General features: G+C 37.1%; 1 protein-coding gene across 1 annotated transcript in view; it reads right to left on the reverse strand.

Annotated features, from left to right (window-relative positions):
• Positions 1–13006, reverse strand: part of LOC124132607 — a 55273-nt gene extending 42267 nt beyond the window's left edge. The window contains exon 1 of the mRNA XM_046496607.2: positions 12894–13006. The gene's annotated coding sequence lies outside the window, so the exon portion shown is untranslated. The remainder of the gene's footprint in view (positions 1–12893) is intronic.
• Positions 13007–25450: the final 12444 nt, after the last annotated feature.

The following is a 25450-nucleotide window of genomic DNA, read 5'->3' on the forward strand; positions in this document are numbered from 1 at the left end:
TTTTTATCAGTCAGTACTAGTTCCTACAAATACATTCCCCTGAACTGAAGACTCTTTGAGTGAGTATGGTTTTACGCCGCTTTTAGGAATATTCCATCACGGCTGGGGACACCAGAAATGGGTTTCACGCATGACTCTTTCATAATAGAAAGTGTTTCAATCGACTGAATGTTCATGATGTAGAGAGGGAATTGCTTTTATTATCTCTGAAAGACATTTGTGCTTGAAGTTATTTTTGTCATCAATACCATGTAGACTAAAATTGTTGCTCATGCATGACTAAATGGTGCTCGTGACTCATGACAATATTATGCAGAGAGCCGTCATGAGTTATCACAAGCCAGGGGAGCCCTGCCCATTCAACCATCCTTGAGGCACAGACTGGCCATCTCCAGTGGACATTGCTGTATTCCCTGTAGTTTTAATATCACTTGAGTGAAACCAACATAACCATATACTAAAAAAGACGACAAATCCCATTCCATATTCATAATAAATCTCTGCTAAAAGTAGAGTCCATTGCCCAATTCTGACCATATCTTAAACATGTTTTTCTGAATCACTATCAAATAGTGACAATGCTCCAATGGTGGTACCCATCACAAACACATGCAAAGGCAAGTCAATCATTTGCTGAAAAACATGTGAACATATGGTACAAGTCAAAATAGGGAATTGCAACGACAACTTTTTGTCAATGATGCATCAAATTTAGAAATATCAAGGCATGAACAAAAGCGATAGTACTTCAAATAGAAATGGAGCACTCATCTCATTACTAACCAACAAAATGAGAGGACTTATTGTGTGCATTTCCGTCAATACTTATTTTACTGACTTCACATATGACTTTGACCGGATCAAATACTTGTCCCATGTTTAATTGTTCCTGAAGAGGGCGGTCGTGATCTTATTTTCATTTTAGAGAAAAGATGTAAGTCTATTGACCCGCAAGTATTAAATGTTACTAGACACTGTTTATTAGAGACCTGGGCCCACTTGCACAAAACGATCTTAGCGCTAAGACTACCTTAAGCCTATGTTAAAGTATGGGAGTTAAGATCATCTTAGCGCTAAGATCGCTTTGTGCAAGTGGGCCCAGGTATCTGTTGGAGGCCTGTGTCTGAAGTATGCTATATACAAAATTACCAGTCGGAAACTTCAGCCACGTGTCTTCAGATATGCAAAAGGCTAATTTTGGATGAGTAAACGCAAAGTTTTTTGTCACAGCCTGTGTTTCATGTCACAAGTTTGTTTACTTGTTTGTTTGTTGTTTTAACTATATTATATGTTACATTCCAGCTATATGACGGCGGTCTGTATGGACCAGACAATCCAGTGATTGACATCATGAGAATCGATCCACGCAATTGGGATAAGATGACATGCATCAACCAAGTCAGTGAGCCTGACCACCTGATCCCGTTAGTCAAGCATAGTTGCCTTTTATGGCAAGCATGGGTTGCTGAAAACCAATTCTAAACCGCATCTTCACGACACATCTCTGAATCAACCAAAGACATTTTCAAATCAGGACAGTTAACATGGCTTCAGTTTCTGTAAAGATTACATTCAACTAATGGCAGATGCCCTCATCTTGTTACCGTGGAGATACCGCCATATTTACTCTGTAAGACACTTTCCAGGCTAATGGGTGACGTGACCAGGCATGCTTGGCGAAATTGAAATAGGTTCTGTAAAAACCTCGTAAATAGATCCATTGCCACTGATCTGTTTTCTCAATGTTTGATTTGTCCTGAACACAAATCAATAGATAGTATTAAATCTGATGACTTAGGAAACTATTTGCTAACAATAACTCGTGGATTACTGAGCTGACCTGGTCTTCTGAAGTAGGGGATTGCAAATTGGATTTATTGTTGGTACAAAACTCATTCAATGCTATTTAATTGCAAATGTTCTTCAGAATCAAAGTTCAGTTTAGAACAGGCTGGTTCCAAGGTGTCTTTGTGCTGCAACAAATTTATGATACATAGAAATTGATTTCTTTTCATGATCTACTTGGCAAGAATGATCTTTAGCTTTAACCATGCTGAGAGGGGCCTTTGACTACAGATGATTTCACTCAGGGCTTATTGGATATGGGCTAGAACACAAAACAAAAACATTATGCACCAGTGACATCAACAAATCATCTGAAGTTTCAATATTGGGCAGGCTGCCTTCAAACAATGAAAGCTTACATGACCCTATTAACCACGAGTGCATAAATCTAAAATACAAATAAATACCGGGGTCGGCTAGGAATGGGATCACTCAATCTACAAATACCATATTCAGCTGGGACAAGACTAAAATACTGGTAAATACCAGGGTTGGCCTGGACCAGACAAAAAGGATAGATATTGGGGTTGACTGGAACAAAACTGAAATACTCATAAATACAGGAGCCAACACGGACGAGGCCAAAGTACTCATAAATACCAGGGTCAACTTGGACAAGGCCAAAGTACTCATAAATACAGGAGCCAACACGGACGAGGCCAAAGTACTCATAAATACCAGGGTCAACTTGGACAAAACCTTAAAACTGATAAATGCCAGGGTCGACTTGGACCAAACATAAAAACTGATAAATACCAGGGTCGACTTGGACCAAACCTTAAAACTGATAAATACCAGGGTCGACTTGGACCAAACCTTAAAACTGATAAATACCAGAGTTGACTTGGACCAAACCTTAAAACTGATAAATACCAGGGTCGACTTGGACAAAACCTAAAAACTGATAAATACCAGGGTCGACTTGGACCAAACCTTAAAACTGATAAATACCAGAGTTGACTTGGACCAAACCTTAAAACTGATAAATACCAGGGTCGACTTGGACAAAACCTAAAAACTGATAAATACCAGGGTCGTCTTGGACCAAACCTTAAAACTGATAAATACCAGGGTCGACTTGGACAAAACCTTAAAACTGATAAATACCAGAGTTGACTTGGACCAAACCTTAAAACTGATAAATACCAGGGTCGACTTGGACAAAACCTAAAAACTGATAAATACCAGGGTCGACTTGGACCAAACCTTAAAACTAATAAATACCAGGGTCGACTTGGACCAAACCTTAAAACTGATAAATACCAGAGTTGACTTGGACCAAACCTTAAAACTGATAAATACCAGGGTCGACTTGGACCAAACCTTAAAACTGATAAATACCAGAGTTGACTTGGACCAAACCTTAAAACTGATAAATACCAGGGTCAACTTGGACAAAACCTAAAAACTGATAAATACCAGGGTCGTCTTGGACCAAACCTTAAAACTGATAAATACCAGGGTCGACTTGGACAAAACCTTAAAACTGATAAATACCAGAGTTGACTTGGACCAAACCTTAAAACTGATAAATACCAGGGTCAACTTGGACAAAACCTAAAAACTGATAAATACCAGGGTCGACTTGGACCAAACCTTAAAACTAATAAATACCAGGGTCGACTTGGACCAAACCTTAAAACTGATAAATACCAGAGTTGACTTGGACCAAACCTTAAAACTGATAAATACCAGGGTCGACTTGGACCAAACCTTAAAACTGATAAATACCAGAGTTGACTTGGACCAAACCTTAAAACTGATAAATACCAGGGTCGACTTGGACAAAACATAAAAACTGATAAATACCAGGGTCGACTTGGACCAAACCTTAAAACTGATAAATACCAGGGTCGACATGGACCAAACCTTAAAACTGATAAATACCAGAGTTGACTTGGACCAAACCTTAAAACTGATAAATACCAGGGGCACTTGGACCAAACCTAAAAACTGATAAATACCAGGGTCGACTTGGACCAAACCTTAAAACTGATAAATACCAGGGTCGACATGGACCAAACCTTAAAACTGATAAATACCAGAGTTGACTTGGACCAAACCTTAAAACTGATAAATACCAGGGGCACTTGGACCAAACCTAAAAACTGATAAATACCAGGGTCGACTTGGACCAAACCTTAAAACTGATAAATACCAGGGTCGACTTGGACCAAACCTTAAAACTGATAAATACCAGGGTCGACTTGGACCAAACCTAAAAACTGATAAATACCAGGGTCGACTTGGACCAAACCTTAAAACTGATAGATACCAGGGTCGACTTGGACCAAACCTTAAAACTGATAAATACCAGGGTCGTCTTGGACCAAACCTTAAAACTGATAAATACCAGGGTCGACTTGGACCAAACCTTAAAACTGATAAATGCCAGGGTCGACTTGGACCAAACCAAAGAAACTGATAAATACCAGGGTCGACTTGGACCAAACCTTAAAACTGATAAATACCAGGGTCGACTTGGACCAAACCTTAAAACTGATAAATACCAGGGTCGACTTGGACCAAACCAAAGAAACTGATAAATACCAGGGTGGACTTGGACCAAACCTTAAAACTGATAAATACCAGAGTTGACTTGGACCAAACCTTAAAACTGATAAATACCAGGGTCGACTTGGACCAAACATAAAAACTGATAAATACCAGGGTCGACTTGGACCAAACCTTAAAACTGATAAATACCAGAGTGGACTTGGACCAAACCTTAAAACTGATAAATACCAGGGTCGACTTGGACAAAACCTAAAAACTGATAAATACCAGGGTCGTCTTGGACCAAACCTTAAAACTGATAAATACCAGGGTCGACTTGGACCAAACCTTAAAACTGATAAATACCAGAGTTGACTTGGACCAAACCTTAAAACTGATAAATACCAGGGTCGACTTGGACAAAACCTAAAAACTGATAAATACCAGGGTCGACTTGGACCAAACCTTAAAACTGATAAATACCAGAGTTGACTTGGACCAAACCTTAAAACTGATAAATACCAGGGGCACTTGGACCAAACCTAAAAACTGATAAATACCAGGGTCGACTTGGACCAAACCTTAAAACTGATAAATACCAGGGTCGACTTGGACCAAACCTTAAAACTGATAAATACCAGGGTCGACTTGGACCAAACCTAAAAACTGATAAATACCAGGGTCGACTTGGACCAAACCTTAAAACTGATAAATACCAGGGTCGACTTGGACCAAACCTTAAAACTGATAAATACCAGGGTCGTCTTGGACCAAACCTTAAAACTGATAAATACCAGGGTCGACTTGGACCAAACCTTAAAACTGATAAATGCCAGGGTCGACTTGGACCAAACCAAAGAAACTGATAAATACCAGGGTCGACTTGGACCAAACCTTAAAACTGATAAATACCAGGGTCGACTTGGACCAAACCTTAAAACTGATAAATACCAGGGTCGACTTGGACCAAACCAAAGAAACTGATAAATACCAGGGTGGACTTGGACCAAACCAAAGAAACTGATAAATACTTGGATTAGCTGGTCAGCACAAAAATGTTTAGAAACATGATAATTACTGCAGTAAACTGGGACAAGACCAAAATACTGATAAATAACTTGATTCAGATGGAACAACATGTAGCGACATGTAAAATTTCCGAGTCATGTGATGGGATTCAAACCACGGACCTTCTGATCCGAGGTCGGACGCCTTGTCCACATGACCAAAGAGGTTAACCCCGTCAGCAAGCTGACAAGGTAAGCATGTCATCTGTGGGATGACTCCACGTCCTGCTACCATGGCTACAAACACATTATTTTTGATAAATACTGGTGTCAACTGGCACATGGCAACTACTTCAGACTTGCACAAAATTTCAGGAGATGGAAATTATTTGATATGACAGAACCAGGTTCCCTCACATGTGTAAAAATCTTAGCTTCATCTCATCTCATCTCATCTCATATACTTTTCAAAAGCTGACAGGTGGAAGATCTTTATTCCACCAGGTGAAGCCTGCCATAAAGTGTTGTCTGTAACGTGATATCTACTGCATGACTGCACCTGAATAATACGAGGCCCTTTATCATGTTTATACATTCTAAACACACACGAGTATACCTACAGCTTTTGTTCGGTCAGTCCACACATAGCTCCAACCATAGCAACATAAATATCTCGTTTCCTTGACCTTTCCGAACCAATGCAAACCAACAGGGGGCAGTGAGATCTGTGTTGCCTTGGGGAGCACACACTTGTGTCAGTGTTCTGACTGCCTCGTGCACATGAATGCTCAGACAGCTGGGGTCATTTCTTGTGGTGTCACTAACATAACCATAAGGAAGTGTAGACCTTATCTAAAGTCAATAATAATAATAATAATAATAATAATCATTATAATAATTATAATAAAATAAAATAAAAATAATAAAATAATAATGATTAAATAATAATAATAATAATGATAATAATAATGACAAAAAAACATTTCCATAATCATAAGATTTTTGTACTAAAAGCTGTGTCCATTGTAGGATTCCAACCACATCATAAGCATGTTTGTGAATCACTGTCATAATAGTGATGATGATACCAGTTAAGGAATTTGGAATTTGTCTTATTACTTTTCATTAGGAATTCGTTGAATTACGTTTAATCAGGTATGTATACTTTCCAATGGAGTGAAACGGTAGTGCTAACTTCACAGTAACTCTCCATTATTGGTGCAGGGTTTTTTGTTTTCTTTTCAGAATGCTTATTTAACTGCCCTTTTTCGAAATATAATTTAATCAGAATGACAACATTATTTTGATTTGGCACAAGCATGAATCAGGCATCACTTATCTGCTAGTATTGAAACCAATGAAAACTTGGAAGGAACCCTTTGTATTATCCCCAAATCTAATTATGTTACATGAGTGGTTAACTCTGCTGCTGACAATTCTGAATTGATACTTGTTTCCCAACAACTATACTCAAACCATATATCAAAATATAATTGGCATCCTAACATTCTCACAAAATTATTAAATACATTAAATTAAAAGTGTATCCAATAAATTAAAGATAATTATAACATGATTATATTATTCTAATACTGACATCCCCGATCTACAACACAGTACATAATTTCACAGAGAAGCATGGATGTTTTGTCATCTTGCATCAACACAATCGTGTTTCTTCATATTTCACATCAACAATCCATTGACTAAAAATTCATAACGTTCATCGGATCTTACAGGTTATATATACAAGGGCTCCAGGTCACTTTGCTAAACAGTATCTGCCTACGTAAAGATAAGTATTTCTGGCCTTGCTAACCGAGCCTGCCACCCACGTCTGATTGAGCTTATTCATCAGACGTCAATCATAAGCTTCAAAGAAAATATGAACTTAATATTTCATAATGGACAATGCAAAGGCCGCTAATACCCTGTTACGAATGACACGGCCTAGCTGTAAGCTATAAATAGACCTGGGTTTTTCCCATGTGCCAACACGCTATGCTTGTATAGTTCCGACGTTCCCACGACAGGCTTGTTTAGATACCGATAGTAACAGAGATTGGTAGCTTGGTGACTTAATGACAAGGACAAGTTACATACCAGCTTTAACAGTAAGATTAACCTGCATCCAGATAATAAGTACAATAACGACTACTTTTTTTCAATGTATGGCATAGATAGCTTCATCAAATTATGTTTTAAGTGCTGTACAAATTCGTAAGACACTGACCCTTGTAGGAAACAATTTTCTACTTCGACATGACAATGAACCTGTTAACATTTTAACTACAACACATTACTTTTTTCCCATACACTTCACTTCTGAACACACATACACGAAAAAAAATCATTATCCCCTTGAAGAGATAGAACACACAAGCTTACTGAAATGTCAGTAATGATTGAATACAGGCGATAACCATTTCGTGTTTCCCGTCGTTTTCAGAAACGTCGTGTCACCAGAGCAGTGTCTTATTTAGTAGGTTTAATGACTTAAAACATGTAAAACTTGAATTAGAACCAGTAAAATAATGTAGTCAGACCTCTGTACATACTCTTTAACTATTTAGGCTTAAACGTTTGGTCAAATGTATGTGACGTTTAATGAAAAGTTGGTCGTTAGGAAATTTATTTTTTTTTTCACAAAGAAATCATTGTCCTTTCTAAATTCATTTATCGCATTTATATAAGTCTAAGATTTGTCTTTTTCATTACCTAAAAAAGGTTGTTTCAACACCAAAACTAAATTACATTTGTAACCAAAATTGAAACTGTACGAACATAATTCCACATACTTGCTCTATACCACCATGATGACAAACAGATTGTCAGAATTGTGAATAAATATTTTTTTGGCACCTTTCAAAATGAAGTTTCTCTTTGCATACATCACACAAATTAACCTGGCTTGATAAACCGTAGACAGAGTGCCTCTACCCCTGCATTCCCATGGCTAACAGGACCAGTACAACTCAATTGATTCTCTCTCGTTGATGTCCATGATGACTCATCTGGTGATGCTGAACCCTTGTGAATAACCTCTCTCAGAGAGGATGTGTCAACTCACGCTGCACTCAATCTTGTGACATAATTTGTGCACAACAGTATGATCACAAGGATAAGCTCTCCGTTGACTGACGTGCTGACAACCTCCGTAGCATCACATGTTCTACATACAAAAGCACAAAACATAGGAATACATCGGTTCCTCTAATTGTGTAATTAAACTTCAATTTTGATATACTGTACATCCATTTACAATTACCTCATTACGAATAGCAGAATGTTGTGATTTTATACTTTTAATCGATTTTCGTTCTAATTCCAAAATGTACTAAACAACTAAAATTGCATGCAGCTGTAAACGAATGTGAAAACAATATTTGTTTATATGTAAATACTAAAGTCTAAATTATCATGATTGTTCAAGGCCACCCTCACAACCTTTGCATAATTTCATATTTACTTATGCAGTGTTTTATAATATTTAATATTCACTCTTGAAATCTTTGGTATTGAGTCTAACATTAATATCTGTCACATAAGGAAATGTGTTGCAGGTTCAACAGTGATAATGTATGTACTGTGAATGTGACCAATATAAAAATGTGAATTAAAATATAAATCAAACCTGCTAATGCGGACAGACCTAATTTTACACATCTTATCATTGTTAAAACCAGCACGGACAAAATTGGAACGGAGTACCTACTCGCCCTCATTTGCATATCAAATACCGCAATGCAATATCGACCTTCAGTTTCTAATCTAATCAATAGGTAGCGCAAAACAGTGACTACAATGATAAAAGAGTCGTCTTTATAAGCTAGTAACACATTTTCTCTTTTGAGTGTCGGGGATGGTTAAAAAGTTGCACTTGCATGTGAACTAGACAAAACAAGGTCACAGCCTGCTGGTAAAGCGAAGGTCCACGCTCGGGCTAAAAATAGTCCCGCTGGGTTTTTCCAAATTAAGTGTCATACATCGGTAAGGTTGTTGCTATGTAACAATGTAGATGTTAACGGATATGTTATCAAACTCAATTATACTGGAGATTTTTCTACTTGACCAGATTGGGGTGACCTATTTAAAAAAACTACCAGCAGATATAGAGTTACCTATTCATGTTCTGTTTTTTATTAATAGTGTTATGTTGTGGCGCGGGAAATTATACTGACAGGGAAAAGAAAAGTTAATTTTTTTAAACTTCGGGAATGGATGAAGCATATTATGTCGAGGCTCTAAAGTAAATCAGTATATATTGACACAGCAACTAATCTGCTTGTACAAGGCTAGTACTATTAAATATCTGCAAGGACTATTTGTTTTCCTTCAAACACAAGTTATGATACATCCACTAGTACAAAAAGATTGATGCTCATTATGTCAATCACCGATTTGTCTATTTCAGACTCAATTATTTACAGATCAATGTCAAATTGCTGGAACATTGCTAGTGCAGCACTAAGCAATAAAAAACAAACAAGTTCAAATATAGCTATGGAGTACTTTGATAAAAACCAACTTAGCTGCAACTATCCGCAAGTCATGTATGATTTTTTAATATAAAGTCAACTGTTGAATCAATGTGAACAAAATGCATGACTTCACTCTGAGAACCCGCTGGAACATTCCGCTCGGGGCAAGTGTAGTTTCCTGGTAGTGTGGATTTATTTCCTTGGTGACCAACTCCATTGTTGAAAGATATGAATCATGTCGCAGTGACGATAAAGCACTGCAATTTAATGTATTATTTATGATCGGATATACCCTTTTTACAGTTCTATGATCAATATACACATGTAAGATTGAATAGAAATAATAATTTGCAGATTCATACACTGGTTTGAAGATGAATTCATCAAAGAAATTTATTGTACATCTTTGGCTGCCCAAGTGGACGATATAATCTATGGGAAAACTATAACTAATACAGTGTCAAATCCTTGTTCGAACAAGTCAAATTTATCTGTAAGACTATAATTATTCAAGTCATTTTTAAAAAAACTTGAGTTATCAGAATGCATAATAATACCAATGTTGAAAATGTAAAAACCAATTTCAAAACCTTAGGCAAGTGAAAAGATTCCTTCGCCTTAAAAATAATGCTTGACTTTTGCATGTTTAAGGGCTTGTATTAATGCCTCTATTTTTCCTGTACAATGACATTGCAAAAATAGCTGTCAATGACTAACCTGTTACAGCATACGTATATATGGCATTAAGCGTAATTTAGGGCAGCATGACAATAAAATAATAATAAAATGTTCTTGTTTAAAATTATTTTATGATATCTCGACTATTATTCATAAAACTTCATGCTCTACTAAAAAAACTTACATAAAATTACTACACAATTAAAAAAGAGCTTTGTTGACGATATTTTCTGCCTGCCAACAAAACTTCGTGATCAATGGTGGGGTAGCCTTTGCATGAACAACGATCGTCACTGGCGTGGTATTACAGGTTGTCACTAATTGATAAATACACGACAAACGTTCATCACTAACCGACTCTTCATTTCATCGCACTTGCGTAGTAGCACAAGCATATCGCGAGACAAGTTAAAAATAGATCCTGGTTTTCCCCTACACACTAAATATGTCAAGTGCTGAGCCTCTTCAAGTTAAACCGTGAGACCGTCAGCGTGGTGAAATATCTTCCCTAAACTGCATGGATTATGTTCTGCAGCGATAATATAATAGCAATACAGGCAGCATACAGTATGTACATATCACAAGATCAATATGACTGTAATCAATTTGTATACCTATACTGACAGCTGTGTCAAAGAGAATATTTACGTCAAATCGATTCGCCTATTTACAGCTTCAACCATAAGCTAATCACTATTCATAGAGATTCACTTCCATTGCTATTCACATGGCAGTGCAATAATTAATTTAATACATCGTATAGATGTCATTTAGATATATTATGACAACAATATATAATAATTAAAAACATGTTATATAAATATTCCAACATGCTGGAATACAGAAATCAGTTACAGGAAAGAACTTCTTTTTTTATGTTAAATAATACTTTCAGTAATTGCACTGTCATAATTTCATGACGCAAGAGCTTTTAATATTTGATTAAATAATGTATTTGTTTTCATGAATTTAAAGAACATAAACATATTCCTGCAAAATCTTTTTATCATGTTTAGGATGTTCTGATTTAAACTTTAATTTAAGATAATATTAACCATATAAGTTTAAAACTGACATAATACAAAAATGCTTCTCCCACTATCTTCAAGAGGTGTGTCCAATGTTCAAGTACGTCTTCTAAAGCTTCCTGTCTGTGATAATACAAAGGTGTGCAACAATCATACTTATTTAGCAATTAGGGTCATTATTACCAAGTGTCAGGCCCATCAGCCTTCGTGTCAGGGGTCACCTAATCCATTTCAACTAATTTATTGTTGCTATAGCAATTCTCCTACCCAGTAGCACTGATTCAATAATAATGACCAATCCGATTGAATCATTGATTGGAGTGTGTGATGTGATGCACACTTCTATGCGGGACTTATGAGCTTCCCTGATGAAAACCAGTAATAAACAAAGATATTGGTAATTAACAAAACAGTTACATCATTTTTTAATGACAAAATTAATTTTGAATCAATTCATTTATACATCTTTGTATTATCCTAAATTAAAAACTCTCTCAATTTAATAGTGTATTCTTAATGTAAGACAGCAATCATGGTCCTACTTCTTGCAATATATTCAAGTAAAGAGTGATGAACCTAAAAATTATAATAAATTAATATTCATTCAACCAGCTGATGAAAGATCCATTGTAAAACAATGTTTGCTATGTTGTAACTCTGTGTCTGTAAGAATGCATCACATATATTGTCCAATAACAGAAAAAAGGATAGTTTTTGCAACATTGTAACTCACCAAAAGGATGTTATACGGGATAACCCACCAGCTATTTCGCGGGGTTTTCATGCCTGCTGGAGTAATGTTGAATTTATCAGATGTGTATTGCTTAAAGTTGTTTCAAGTTCCATGTGGATGTCAAGCTTTCAACATAAGATAAGCTTTCTCAAAGGAAGACGTTTTTGGCAAGAAAAAGTAAACATTGGCTTAGACAAGGACAACAACCAGAACGTGAACGATCCTAGATCGAGACATGTATTCAATTCATTGTCTGAGGGAGAGATGCTATAAATAGCACTCCGCATGAAATACCTCTCGCGATCGCGTGGGGGAGTTGTACATTTCACTGAAAATCGTGCAAATAACGGTACATTTAACTGAAACGGACGTCACCGAGCAAATCCTTGATAACTTGTGCACGTGTAGTTAGGGAATAAACGTGTGAAATACGCATCACTTTAACGTAATAAGCTGTCAAACAGTGCAATCTTGACGCATATTCACCCGAGGTCAAGACAACCATATTGAAATAGAGGTAAACAGTGGCCGATGATAGTTAGAAAAATTTCTCGGAACAACACGTATTCTGAAGGCAATATACAGGTAGTTTGTACACAGGACGAACAGGGGGTATAGTATTTACCTTTGCAGTTCTGCAATGTCACAAGAAGGCGATCTATTCCTGAACAAAACTCGACCCAGCTCTCTCTCGCTCCCAATGCAAATCGATCCTTACCGAGGCCAGACTGAGCGATCACGTGACCAGCCCTGTGGATTTCCCTCTCGCGCTAAGCAGCACGTTTCTCTGTTCATATAATCATGTCAGTCATACTGATCGCTCGTGAAAAGATAAGTATTGAAAATCCCTCTAACAAAGGCTAAGGCAGAAATGTGAAATTAAAAATGTTAGCATAAACCAATTAAATAACCAAATTCTACAATAAAATAGCTGATATGATTATTAATATCGTTTTGTCAGGGACGGGTTAGTTTTGAAACTGTCTTGATTCCTCTTCAAGATTACTGTCATGGTTAAGTAAATAATATCAAATAGTTCAAATATGAATATTTTTTAAAACTTTATCAAATTATGCAGTTTTATCCCCAGCCAACTTTTGTCACAGTGTCTGCTGTTGATCGATCGTTGTCGGATTGGCAATGTTCTGATTACACAAAGGCGATAAATTAAACAGAGACATATCATTACGTAGTCTCAGAATTTAAACTTGTTATTATCTTGCGTCCCGAAATAAAAAAATTTGAACAAGGGAAATGTGCATTAATATCACTGTTATTCACGGAAAAGCATCATATTGTACAATGTATTATAAAACCTTGACACACAAACTGAAAAGTTATGTTCTTTATACCCATGAGCATCAACTGTACATGATCCTTATCTTAAAAAATTCAAGTATGAACACGTGGGAATATTGTACCAACTATCTTAAAATTGAGATTTAAAACGGAGGTCAAAAGAAAGTACACCGTGTTTGTTTTTTCATGTAATTTAAAAGTGAAAGAACTGTTGTTCAATTTGATTATGTTTATTTAACCATTACACATTCTTGCAAAGGTTTGTAAAAAATAATATTTTGCTGGGTATTTTTTGTAAACATAATTGGTTTGAATGGGGTAAAAAATTAATTTCAAACCACATGATCCCTACCATGACAGAAATGTTGTAAATGTGTGCACAAAAAGTAACTTTATTGTTTTTTTCAAAAATAAGATGACTAACATACCCATCAGCAGTTGTATATTATGCGTTTTTTTCAAATTTTCAATGTTTTAAATCAAATCTAAAAATAAAATCACGTAGAAGTATTCTTTAGATGCTGACTAAACGCCAGTACAGTTCATTTTGTTTGATACAAAACCGATAACTTACAATATTTTTAATTGCAAATCAAACATATGATAAAATCAATTGAGAGGTATGGTTTCTTTTACTCCTTAGTTTATATTGTATATTTGAAATACACAACGACAGTATGTAGGCCCTTCAGTCCCCCTATCTCGAAGTTTGGTTGTTCCGAAGCCTTCACTGACCCCACATAATAACAGTGGCGCATCCCTTTACGATGGCTCCTCGATTTACCGCCTATACCATCGTGTAACACCAATTTTTGAGAACACAATGAGATACATTACCGATGTATACAGTCTCCAAAAGCACGATATAGGTAAATAATATATTAATAATATACCAATGCACAGATGGTTCGTGAAAGAATTCAATACCCAAACATTTAATGGAGGGTTTACGGTAGCTATATGCAAAAACTATAAATCTATATCACGTCGAGCATGCATTTCTTTAGCTACTGTTCTAACGCAGCACGGTAGGTAAATATTTTAATATAAAACCCATACACGGGAGGTCCACGGGAAAAATAAACGATTAAACTTTTAATGGGGGATTTGCGGTAGCTATTCGCACAAATTACATATCCATATCATGCTGGGATTATACATTTCTTTAGCTATACTCTTCTAACGTAACTTAAATTCGTTGTAAAGAAGGCTTCTGTCTGCATATCCACGGCAGTAATCGAAACGTATCTTCGTGCGTTCTAATATAATTTAAATACGGACATATGTCGACAATGCCATCAGCCTCATACAACGCGGATGTCCGTTTTGTTCAGCTGTTGCCTATTATGTGTTGATATTTGTGCAGGCGGAGTTATGATACCAACAGGGCCCATCCCATGACAGTCTATGTAAAATTGAGTAAACGAATGTACACGTAAAAGCGGTTATTTTCGGTAAATGTCAGACATGTTTTGTTGGACTTTACTGATTCCCGAATTCGTTATGTTGTATATACACTAACGTATGAGAGATTGAGCTTGTAGACTGTGGAAATTACTTCGCAATTGTTGCTTAATTTTGTCAGTATTTGTATTTTTATATAGTTGAAGTGATATACAAATATGAAACTAACAAGGCATTTTCAACTATTTGTCACAACTATTTTAAAATAAAATATCAGGTACAAGCAGCTTTAATTACGAATTTGTCAAAGGCCGATTTTTTACAACGCGCGTGCCTCCAAGCGTCACATACGGTCCGACGTAAGGACAGACACAACTCATTTCACACCTGCTTCAGAATTTTATTGATCAACATGCACGCACCTGAGGGGATAGCGTCTTACCTGCTGGACAGGTAACGATACAGGTGTTTGCTGATCACCTGTGTAACAACCAAAACACGAACTGACGAGCCCCGACCATTATCACGTTACCGTGGGGAAGAGTGGGCCGAGGGCTGAACGAAGAAGGGGATTAATCTACCATGTTAATAAATTTGAGTTGATAAATACTGAATTACGTCGTTGTCATTAAACATTCATAAATATCAAGGAACCTCGAACCATAATTTTCAAGCAAGAACATGGATATTCAGGCTTATGTATTGCAGAAGAGCGGCATTTATATAGCTTTAGCCTGTTCATGTAACCTCTGTTACTTTTCTTGTTAATGTAATGAGATACTATTCTATTTACATCACGCACATTTCCAGTTTTTGAAATGTGTTAAAGGAATATTATTGAATTCATATTTGTCCGTTTGAAGATCAAAGTAGGCAGTTTGAAGATACAAGTAGGCAAACAGATTAAGTAATAATTGTTAAAAGAATAAGATTTAATTTATTTTTCGGTTACAACATCAAATAAGTAAAGCTAGCGAGTAGAAACTGTTAACACGAATAATATTGATTATTTGTTTTCCGTTTGAAGATCAAAATGAGTAAAGCTACTGAATAAAAATTGATTTTTTTTTATAATATTGAACATTTGAAGATTTAAATAAGTACAAGAAATACGTGTTTTTCAAATATGGTGGGTACTGTGTATCATTGTTGTTTGTTTACATGTATTTCCCATCGAGTTCTTCGGGTGGAGTGGACGTCACTAATATACCGTGACAACCTGTGGTTCCATAAGGCAGAAATGTATCCCCGTATGCGACCAAGTCTGACCTTTCTAGCAGCCCACATAAAGTTTGACGCCGTGGTTGGGATGAGCGCTTCGCGTGACACCTTTCACTGAAAGACAATTGGTAACATCCGCCTGGCCCCCTGAGCTCAATGCATGGATTATATACTTAGTGTTGACCCCGGGGATATACAACTGAGAAATGAATCTAAAACATTTGACTGTACAAATGTCAAGTGTCTGCCTCTTTATTCGGCTGCCATGTCGCCGGACTAATGACCGATGGTGTGTTTTATACGACGACCCAATTTCAAGTAAAAAAAGGATTCGCGGATATACAGCATTTCAGGCAAATTAAGGAGTTGTGCAAAAAAAAAAAAATCATGATAAAGGTACGGCAATTGCAGTATCATTATCATAATAAATATATATATAGATATAGATATAGATATAGATATATATAATCATCCAGTAGAACTCGTCCTTTGAATCAGTCAACCATTCAGTCAATCAGTTCGCAGCGTCAATATATTTAGCCATAGAGTGACAGGATTTTTCCATTCAGCAAAGTGAACATAACATTCAATACTGTACAAAGTAGATAGATCAAAGAAAAAGAATCAAATCATATAATAATATGATAAATATTTACTGTAATTAAACATTTTTACAATTTCACAACAAAGAAACACACGAACAACAATACCAAAAAAACACACATGCACAAACCCACTTTTATCCAGACAAAATTATCGATACATCGCAAGAGGTGCACACACATTTTATCAGCTTTGTCAGGATCCAACCATTATTTATTACAGGGTGGTTGGGTCAGAGGTTATTGATGAACTAATTTACAGAGAAAAAATGCCCCTCCCCTAAAGCTTGTCATATTTAGGATGACCCTCCCCATGCCATTGTAAATTGTATTCATGACCTTCCCTGAAAAAAACAAAATGCAAGAGCTCTTTTATTTTATTATAAATTGTCCGCTTTTTCACGATCCTTCATTGGCCCTAACATGGTATAATATTAAGTAATGTTTTCCCAGAAAAGAAAATATCTCGGAATAATGCAATAATGAATGCATAATGTACTGTCGGCAAATAACAATTACTGTGGAATAATGTCAAGGTTAAAACAGAGACCATTTTATTTTCTATTTTATGGTCTTTGGTTAAAATACCAATTACTAAAAGCACGTAGAGTAATTCGCATGTTTGGAGAAAAATGGATAAAAGCGCCTATCGATCGCAAAACCAGTAGTAATGATATTCCGACAAACCGGAAACTGTTGTAAAATTAAACAACCGACGAAGACATCGTGGAAGTCTGCACGTAGGTTGTAAAAGTTTGTTTACCTTTATGCCAGATTTCCCGCGCTTTTCCTCACAATTTACAGGTAAACATGCAGAAGTGAACTTTGGATGACCCATGACGTAATCACGAGTGTGTAAACAGCAGACATCACTCGGCCCGACTCGGCAATAACCGTAACGTGAGGAGATAGGGTATGCGGGTTTACAGGAAGGGATCTCGGAAGGGTCTAAGTTACACGTATACCATTACAGGTCAACAATCTTTTGTTCGATGTTTTGAAAATGTAACCTTGAATAATTTTAAGGAGTTTAGTGGGTCCGGTTTTGAATTCTTGATTTCATAGATCACGTGAAGTGTCACCAGTATGTGACAAACCTCGACACAAATAGTTTTTGCTGCTACGAAAACCAATTTTGATGCTAAATCATTCAATTTTATTACATGCCATTACATAACAATATATAACACACTTGAATACAGATTTCAAGTCAAAACGGTGATAGAAAGTCAAATACACTGTGATGTACCTACCCTATTTCAGTATACGATCTAACTTAACTGTAATTTTGATAGAAACAAACAACTCAATTTAAATTTAAAAGGAGCCCCAGTTAGATGGGAGATTGAACCTGTGGAAATCTAGACTTGCTTCATTTTGGGCTATAGCATTACAATATAGTCAGGGCATGGCGGAAGGGAAATTAATATGGCACAAAGATTAGACTTGCCAGTCATACCTCTGAGTGAGTATGATTTTGCGCCGCTTTCAGTAATAATTCAGCCATATCATAACAGGAAACAACAACACTAGGCTCCGCCCTTGGACGCAATGTAAACATAAAAATGTTAAAGTGCACGCGTGAGTATATTGTATTTTTTCATATGTGCAAATCTACATTTACACTCCCTATAATGAATATGGCTTAAAAAAATATCACGGCCTGACCAAAATGATTTCGTGAAATTGAAAAGAAATCTAACTGTTTTATCCCCTCCTCCTCCCCCACCCCCAACCCCCACCCCCACACGCACACTGACTGTTCTTTTTCATCTTGGGAACAACATGACTCTGTATCATTTGCCAAAGGTTGGACAATTTTAAGGCGGAGAGAATGCAAGTCTGTGTTGGACGTTATATTGTCAGTATGTTACTTGTCTATTAAATACAACAATTATTTATAAACTGCTTCCATGATGCCATTTGATACACACATTATAAGTAATGGAAATACTTTCATATTGTGGTTAAATTGGTGTAATTTATTACGATTCCCTTAGCTAAGGATCTTAGTCTTCATCACCGCATGTGTATAGTTCGTGGGTTGATACGAGGTGAACAATTATTCGAGATGAACCTTGTTCGAGAAAATAAACATTCGATTAATGGTGGTTTATGAAAATGTGTTTAGAGACAATGCATTGTGGTAATATACCAACAGTTTGAAAACATGCAAACAATTGTTCCTAGATACGCACTGATAAGGACCAATGCTGTAGGTTCCCAGCAACTTATGCTTGTGTTAAGAGGCGACTGAATGGACCGGATAGTCAGGCTCGCTGACTTGGTTGATTGCATGTCATCGTTTCTAAGTGCGTGGATCGATGCTCATGATGTCAATCACTGGATTGCTTGGGCAGGACTAGATTATTTACAGACCGACGTCACATAACTGGAATAGTGCTGAGTGCGGCGTTAAACACACACAAACACGCACACACACACACACACACACACACACACACACACACACACACACACGTTTATCACATGCTTTACTCTAATTCGTGATGTAAACAGTAATATTATTCAAACACCACACACTCATTTCAAACAATGCACTTATGCATGGTAAACAACAATTTACCGCATGCATTATTTATATTTATCTCTTTTCGTCAATAGTTTATCTCATTTATGAAACAATTTATCTCATTTTGGAAAGAAATATTGTAATTAAAAAAATAATATATCTCCGTAAGGAACTCACAAACAAACGAAACAAAGAACACAAGATGATCTGATATAATTATTATACAATGTACGTTATTCCTAATTATCGGCTCGGGTTTATTTTATAGTCGGAACTATATTTTAAGAAGATGTTAAAATCATTGATGCGCATGAAAAAGTTCGTACTGGAAGAACCCTAACGCCCGGTCGTTAGCTGGAGTGGTGAAAGGAAAAGTCATACATGCAGTCAAGAGCGTACAATGACCTCTTAAGGCAGATGCTGTTTTTTGTTTCGTTTAAACGTTTTTCCTTTTTTGCAAACAAGCCTGATTTAAAACTTAAAAAAACGAACAGGATATGACCAAAAAAACGAAAAGGTAGACACCATACGATTTAACACTATTATCTTATTCCGCATGTCAGGTGATATTCCGTGACTGTCAGCATTATCAACGCTTATGTCGAACGTGACATTTTGCACGTGCTGTCCCTTGTAATCACGCGAGAGGAATCGTGGCAGACATCTTGTTTATCTTGACCTCTGACCTGTCGTCTGCTCGCCGGCTGGAATTGAAAATATTCCTACGCGCCGGCTGATTTCTTTCCGCCATATGTATAAATCTGTTTGAAATGTGAAAAATAAACGATGCTTTGATTTAAAAGGAAAAATAGCTGGGTTTACACTTCTGGTATATATTAACTTTTCCAGATGCATTTATGTTGGCCTGGATTTTTTCTATTTGTTTATTCCGTTCAAAATACACATATATCTTGTTAGCGTTTGATATGTAAGTGTACCGAGGTTTTGGGAAGTAATAAGTTATCTTGTTTAACTTTTCCTGTCTGATATGTGAGAATTGTTCTCAGAACATTCCTTTTACACAATGCATTTCAATCAAATCTGGGTGACATTGATTATTTGATTGTCAGATTAATTGTAATATCTGGGATTTGATAAAAACATAAATTGTACCAACTATCAATCTCTTATCTATACTACCTATATATCTTAAAGTCTATCAAACCATTCACCTCGGACACATCCGTACCCTGTTTACCATTTAAAACTAAGTTTGAAATCGACGCTTCTCTCGTAACAGTCTCATGTCAGCGGGAAAACACAGTCAAACTGTGGTGTTGCAGGTCTTAGTCAAGCTAGAGTTATCTCCCCTTTTATTTCAATATTTTACTCGCGCTTCTCCTAATTTTCTCTTCAACGCCCAGGGGGCTGTTGATGGAGTATGAAGATGGTACGTGCATTTCCCATGAACAAAACCCAGGTCTCCTAACCCTCTGACCTTTCTTTTATCAAACACATCACGTGCCAACAAATGTGAGTCACTACCTATGCTTGTATTACTTTCGTGACTCTACTGACGCTCCAGGTAACTTCCATACATACAGACTAAATATTAACTTTTATTTTAAAAAGAACCAACAACTTGCGATCTGGAGCAAAAGGGAAGTCATTGTCGTAGGCATTTTAAAATAATAATATGTGCAGTTTCAAGCATCATCATGCAGATTTGCGGTTGTTACAAAATCCAACGTAAAGGTAGAAAATAGGGCTGGGACGAGTCCAAATTACTACCCGGGTACCCGACACCCTATTATCCGGCCCTACCCGGATACCCGCTATAGGTCTCAAGAGTTGGGTACAAAATGTCCGAATGGAAATCGTTTTACCGCAGCCCTGGCAAAAACTATTAGATACATGATCATGTATACACTGCAGTTGATAGACGCTTTATCCTTACTCGAACATATAAAAGTCAGAACGAATGCCTGCATTGTGAGAAAGAAATGTGAACATTATAGCTATACTTTCTTGTAGTGTAACCATTGATTTTTATTGTTAATGTCATGTTATTGTAAACAGTATGTCACGTGACTAACAACGGGTCCGGGTGGTCATGTGGGTGCCCGGGTCCTACTCAAGACCCACGCGACCTGAGTATCCGAGTTGCCCGTCCCAGCCCTAGTAGGAAACACGATAGAAATCGACTGAGAATATGTAATTCAAGTTTTAGGGACCACAGCAAGCTTGAACATTCGGTCTGGACCCCCTGGACCCCGACCTCTGGATCCGCCTATGCAAGCCTGTACAACCAAAAAGCCTGGCGCTGGCAAAGATCGATTTACAGATTGGTAAAAATGTAAAGTTTCTTTGAGAGGCATTCAGAAGCTGGAGCAGAGAGTAATACTAATGTAAGTACTAAATGTGTGCAAAGAAAGCAATTTTATTGATTTTCAAAGATAAGATGTCTTTTAAAAGTTTTAAATCAAAATATTAAAAAATAAAATAAAACCGTGCATTAGTATTTCTTTAAGTGACTAAGGGCCAGTACTGCACAATATCGCTAACTTAAGACATTTTCAATTGCAAATCAAACATATGATAAAATCAACTGAGAGGTATAGTTTCTGTTGCCCCTCAGTTTATTTGTCTATCGCGATTTCAACAACAACAACAACCAACATTACAAGTATATTGTTTGTTTCTGTACGTAGTTATTATGACGGAGATGGGACACACGTGTGCTCCTACATGACGTGTCAAAGGATTGACCGATAATACGAGGGCTGGTCAAAAAGTCCTAAGCCTAACCAAAAAAACCAACAATTGTGAAAGTGTTTTTAATTTTATTTTTCAACATAATCTCCCCGCTTTTCAATACACTTCTCATATCGATGGTGAAGTTTTTCAATTCCAGTCAGGAAGAAGTTTTCTGAAGCCACCCTGAAAAACCCATTCACGGCAGCTTTGAGGTCATCGTTGTCGTCATAACGCTTTCCACGAAGGTGTTCTTTCAGTTTAGGAAACATTAGGAAATCACTTGGTGCCAGGTCTGGCGAGTACAGAGGGTGAGGAAGCTCTTCGAACCCACATTGTCGCACAGCAGCCTTTGCAAGTCGAGAGGTGTGAGAAGAGGTATCGTCATGAAATAGTAGAACTCCGGCTACGTTTTGACTCGAGATCATAGTGGTAGACCCATATTTCATCACCCGTTTGAATTTGACGAAATCTTGCTCAATTAGCTTCATTTTTTTCTGGCAGTGTCAGTTCTTATTTCCTTTAGATAAAAAATTAGAAACTTTCGCACCCAACGAGCAGATATCTTGTTCATCTGTAAATGTTCATGAATAATGGCTTAGACCCATGTCTTCCTCATGTTCAGCAATGGTAATACGTCAATCTGACAGTAAATACATCTCTTTGATTGAATCTTTATTGATGGAAGTTGAGGGACGTCCAGACCTAGGGTCATCGTCAAGGCTTGTTTTCCCAGCCTTAAACACAGCCACCAAACGTTTAACAGTAGAATAGCTAGGGCGCTTATCCCCATTAACCCGTGACATGCGGTCATGCATTTCTTGGGGAGTACTTTTCCCTAAAGTAAAAAACTGCTCCGTACTCGTTCTTTTCCACTCCTGTGTCCATTGGACCCCTATCACGTTCAACTGGCTGCTACTACTATATAAACGGCCTCAGCAGACCAAATACACTTGCAATGAAGCTCAAAGTTGAAAATAAGTCAGGCTTAGAACTTTTTGATCAGCCCTCCTACGTTTATTGATTAACCATTGTTAATGTGTGTATATACATTTTTATCTCGTGGAGCGAAGTTCCTATTTATGACATGTACATGTCATCAAGCATATCTATTTTCACTTATATATCAACACCAAGTTCATCAATCAGACATGAAAAGAAGTTATTTTTGTCAGACATTACAAAAATCACAGTGTCTCTTACGATGGTTACATTCTTTCGACACACTTTTGTTCTTGATACAATTTTACTACAAAGTTGCAGGGGTTGTCTTAAATGCATCTTCCCGAGGCAAGAGAGTTAACTGACTATAAAAGTCCAGTTTCCACCCTTGCCGAACTAGGCTGGTATTATGGAGTTACAGTTTGGCTGGACTAACGAGTCTATGCATAGTCCAATCAAAATCGCGCACCGAAATCGAAATCCGGTTCGTAAACTGTCGTGCAGATTTCGGTCGATTGCAGGAATTGCAAAGCATCTGCACCACCAACTCGTCGTCGGCAGATATTTTCCACATCTTTTCATGTTTTTAATCATTGTGTTCACGTAATTTGATGCATTTCGCGATGTAAGACCCGTTTTATCACAATATAGATCTTGATTATCAATCAGATCGTCCTGACTCGGCGCCACCATTTTGTGTGAAGCAAACGCAAGTGATGCGAGAGGTGAAATCTAATTGGTCCATAGGAGAGGCTTAGAATGGACATAACTGGTAATAGCCTCTGGTGGAGCTACGATCGAGCCCAGTAATTCCAGCCTAGTTCGGCAAGGTAGGAAACTGGACTTTTAAAGTCAGTTAACTCTCTTGCCTCGGGAAGATGTCTTAAATGTGGATAGAGATGCAGTACATTATAAAGAACATGCATTTGTAACCGTGTATGAATTTTATGGTTCCGTGAAAGATCTGGCTTCTGTGCTATTCTATCTCTCTAAATGCTTTGTTCCTTCTCTAACAGACGTCTGATTACAAGAGCTCGCCAAGCGGCTTTAGTTGGGAATGAATCACTATCAGTATAATCTTTGATATAGTTATCTAAATGATACTCTTTAGCAATATATAGAAGGATGCTGCAAATGCTAACTGGACGACTAAATATTGACGATAACGTTTGTAGCAATGCGAAGACAACATTGATTCTCTGTTATTGAGTTACAATCGTTATTAGAGAGCCTTCCTAATAATTGTAATTAACATTTATTTATGTAGCCATTCATTGACCATATTCCTAAGTTAGAAATAGACGAATCGGTTGGATGTCTTTGATCAAACCCTTGTTATTGGCGAGCAAAGTAAATTCTACCATTTCTACCAAGTTCTTCACCGTATAAGGCTGGTAACAACTCACATCCATAAATGCTCCCAAACATCCAAAACGAACTTAAATCATTATATCCCTTTTTAACAACTGATTGTTTACAACCAGAAGTCAAATCGAACACGTTTCTATATTCAACTGGCTGAAAATTGGATTGGATATTATTAATCTATATGGATATTGACGGATATTGTCTTTATGTTTATCAAAAACATGTATATTTCTTTGTTCATGCATGCATTAACGAACGTCAGCTGCGAAAACATCCCCTTCGTCCTCACTGAGATTGACTTCCACTTTTTCAGAAAGAGGACACTAGTAGTTAAATGGTTTCAGGCGCCGTAATTAGTTCTGCAGAGCCGCGTCCCTTAGTTGCCCCTGATTATGACCTTTGTTCCACTCCACCAAATCAGAATCAGTTGTTCGGCCAGCCGCAAAGGTTTAGTGTTCAGTGAGAATTTCGCCTGCTCTGATTGGATGATAATTATTGGGGAAAATATATATTTTTTTAAATATACATCTATCCAGTAACTAAACCTAGACCTGTTTTTCAATATTTAGCGTTGTCTTTTTAAATATGATGATTTATTCCGAATGTGACTACAGGTATTGGCAAGCAGGTGGCATTTGGTGCAGAACAGGGGACGGTGTGATTTGCATCCTGTACGCGGAAATAGAGCTGACTGCGCTGGCCAGAATGTATGATTGTATTACAGATTTGACGCCAGGCTGTGCAAACATGTACATGTAATGGCTGTTGAATGCCTAGTTATTCAAAAAAGATATAACATTACTATAGACGTCTATTGGAAAAGGTTTGGTGGAGTGTGACATTGTGCTCGAAGCTCAACCAATGTACTTATGTTCAATGCCTGCGAACTCCCTCAATTTGGATTTTCCTTCCCACTTAAATTAACTCGCTGTGACACGAATGAAATACTACCTAAAGCCAAAGAGAAGCAGGCCCATCCACATGGTCTGTCAAAACAAGACGATCAATTGAGAACTGTATACCTCCGGGTCACTTCAGAAAATAATTTGGATGAAATACTAATAATGCACTTTTGCCTAGGCGACAGAGAGAGGACATGACCAGAATCAGCATACAATA

The sequence above is a fragment of the Haliotis rufescens genome, unplaced genomic scaffold, assembly GCF_023055435.1.
Source record: "Haliotis rufescens isolate VD_foot unplaced genomic scaffold, xgHalRufe1.0.p SCAF_11, whole genome shotgun sequence".
NCBI classification, from domain to species: domain Eukaryota; kingdom Metazoa; phylum Mollusca; class Gastropoda; order Lepetellida; family Haliotidae; genus Haliotis; species Haliotis rufescens.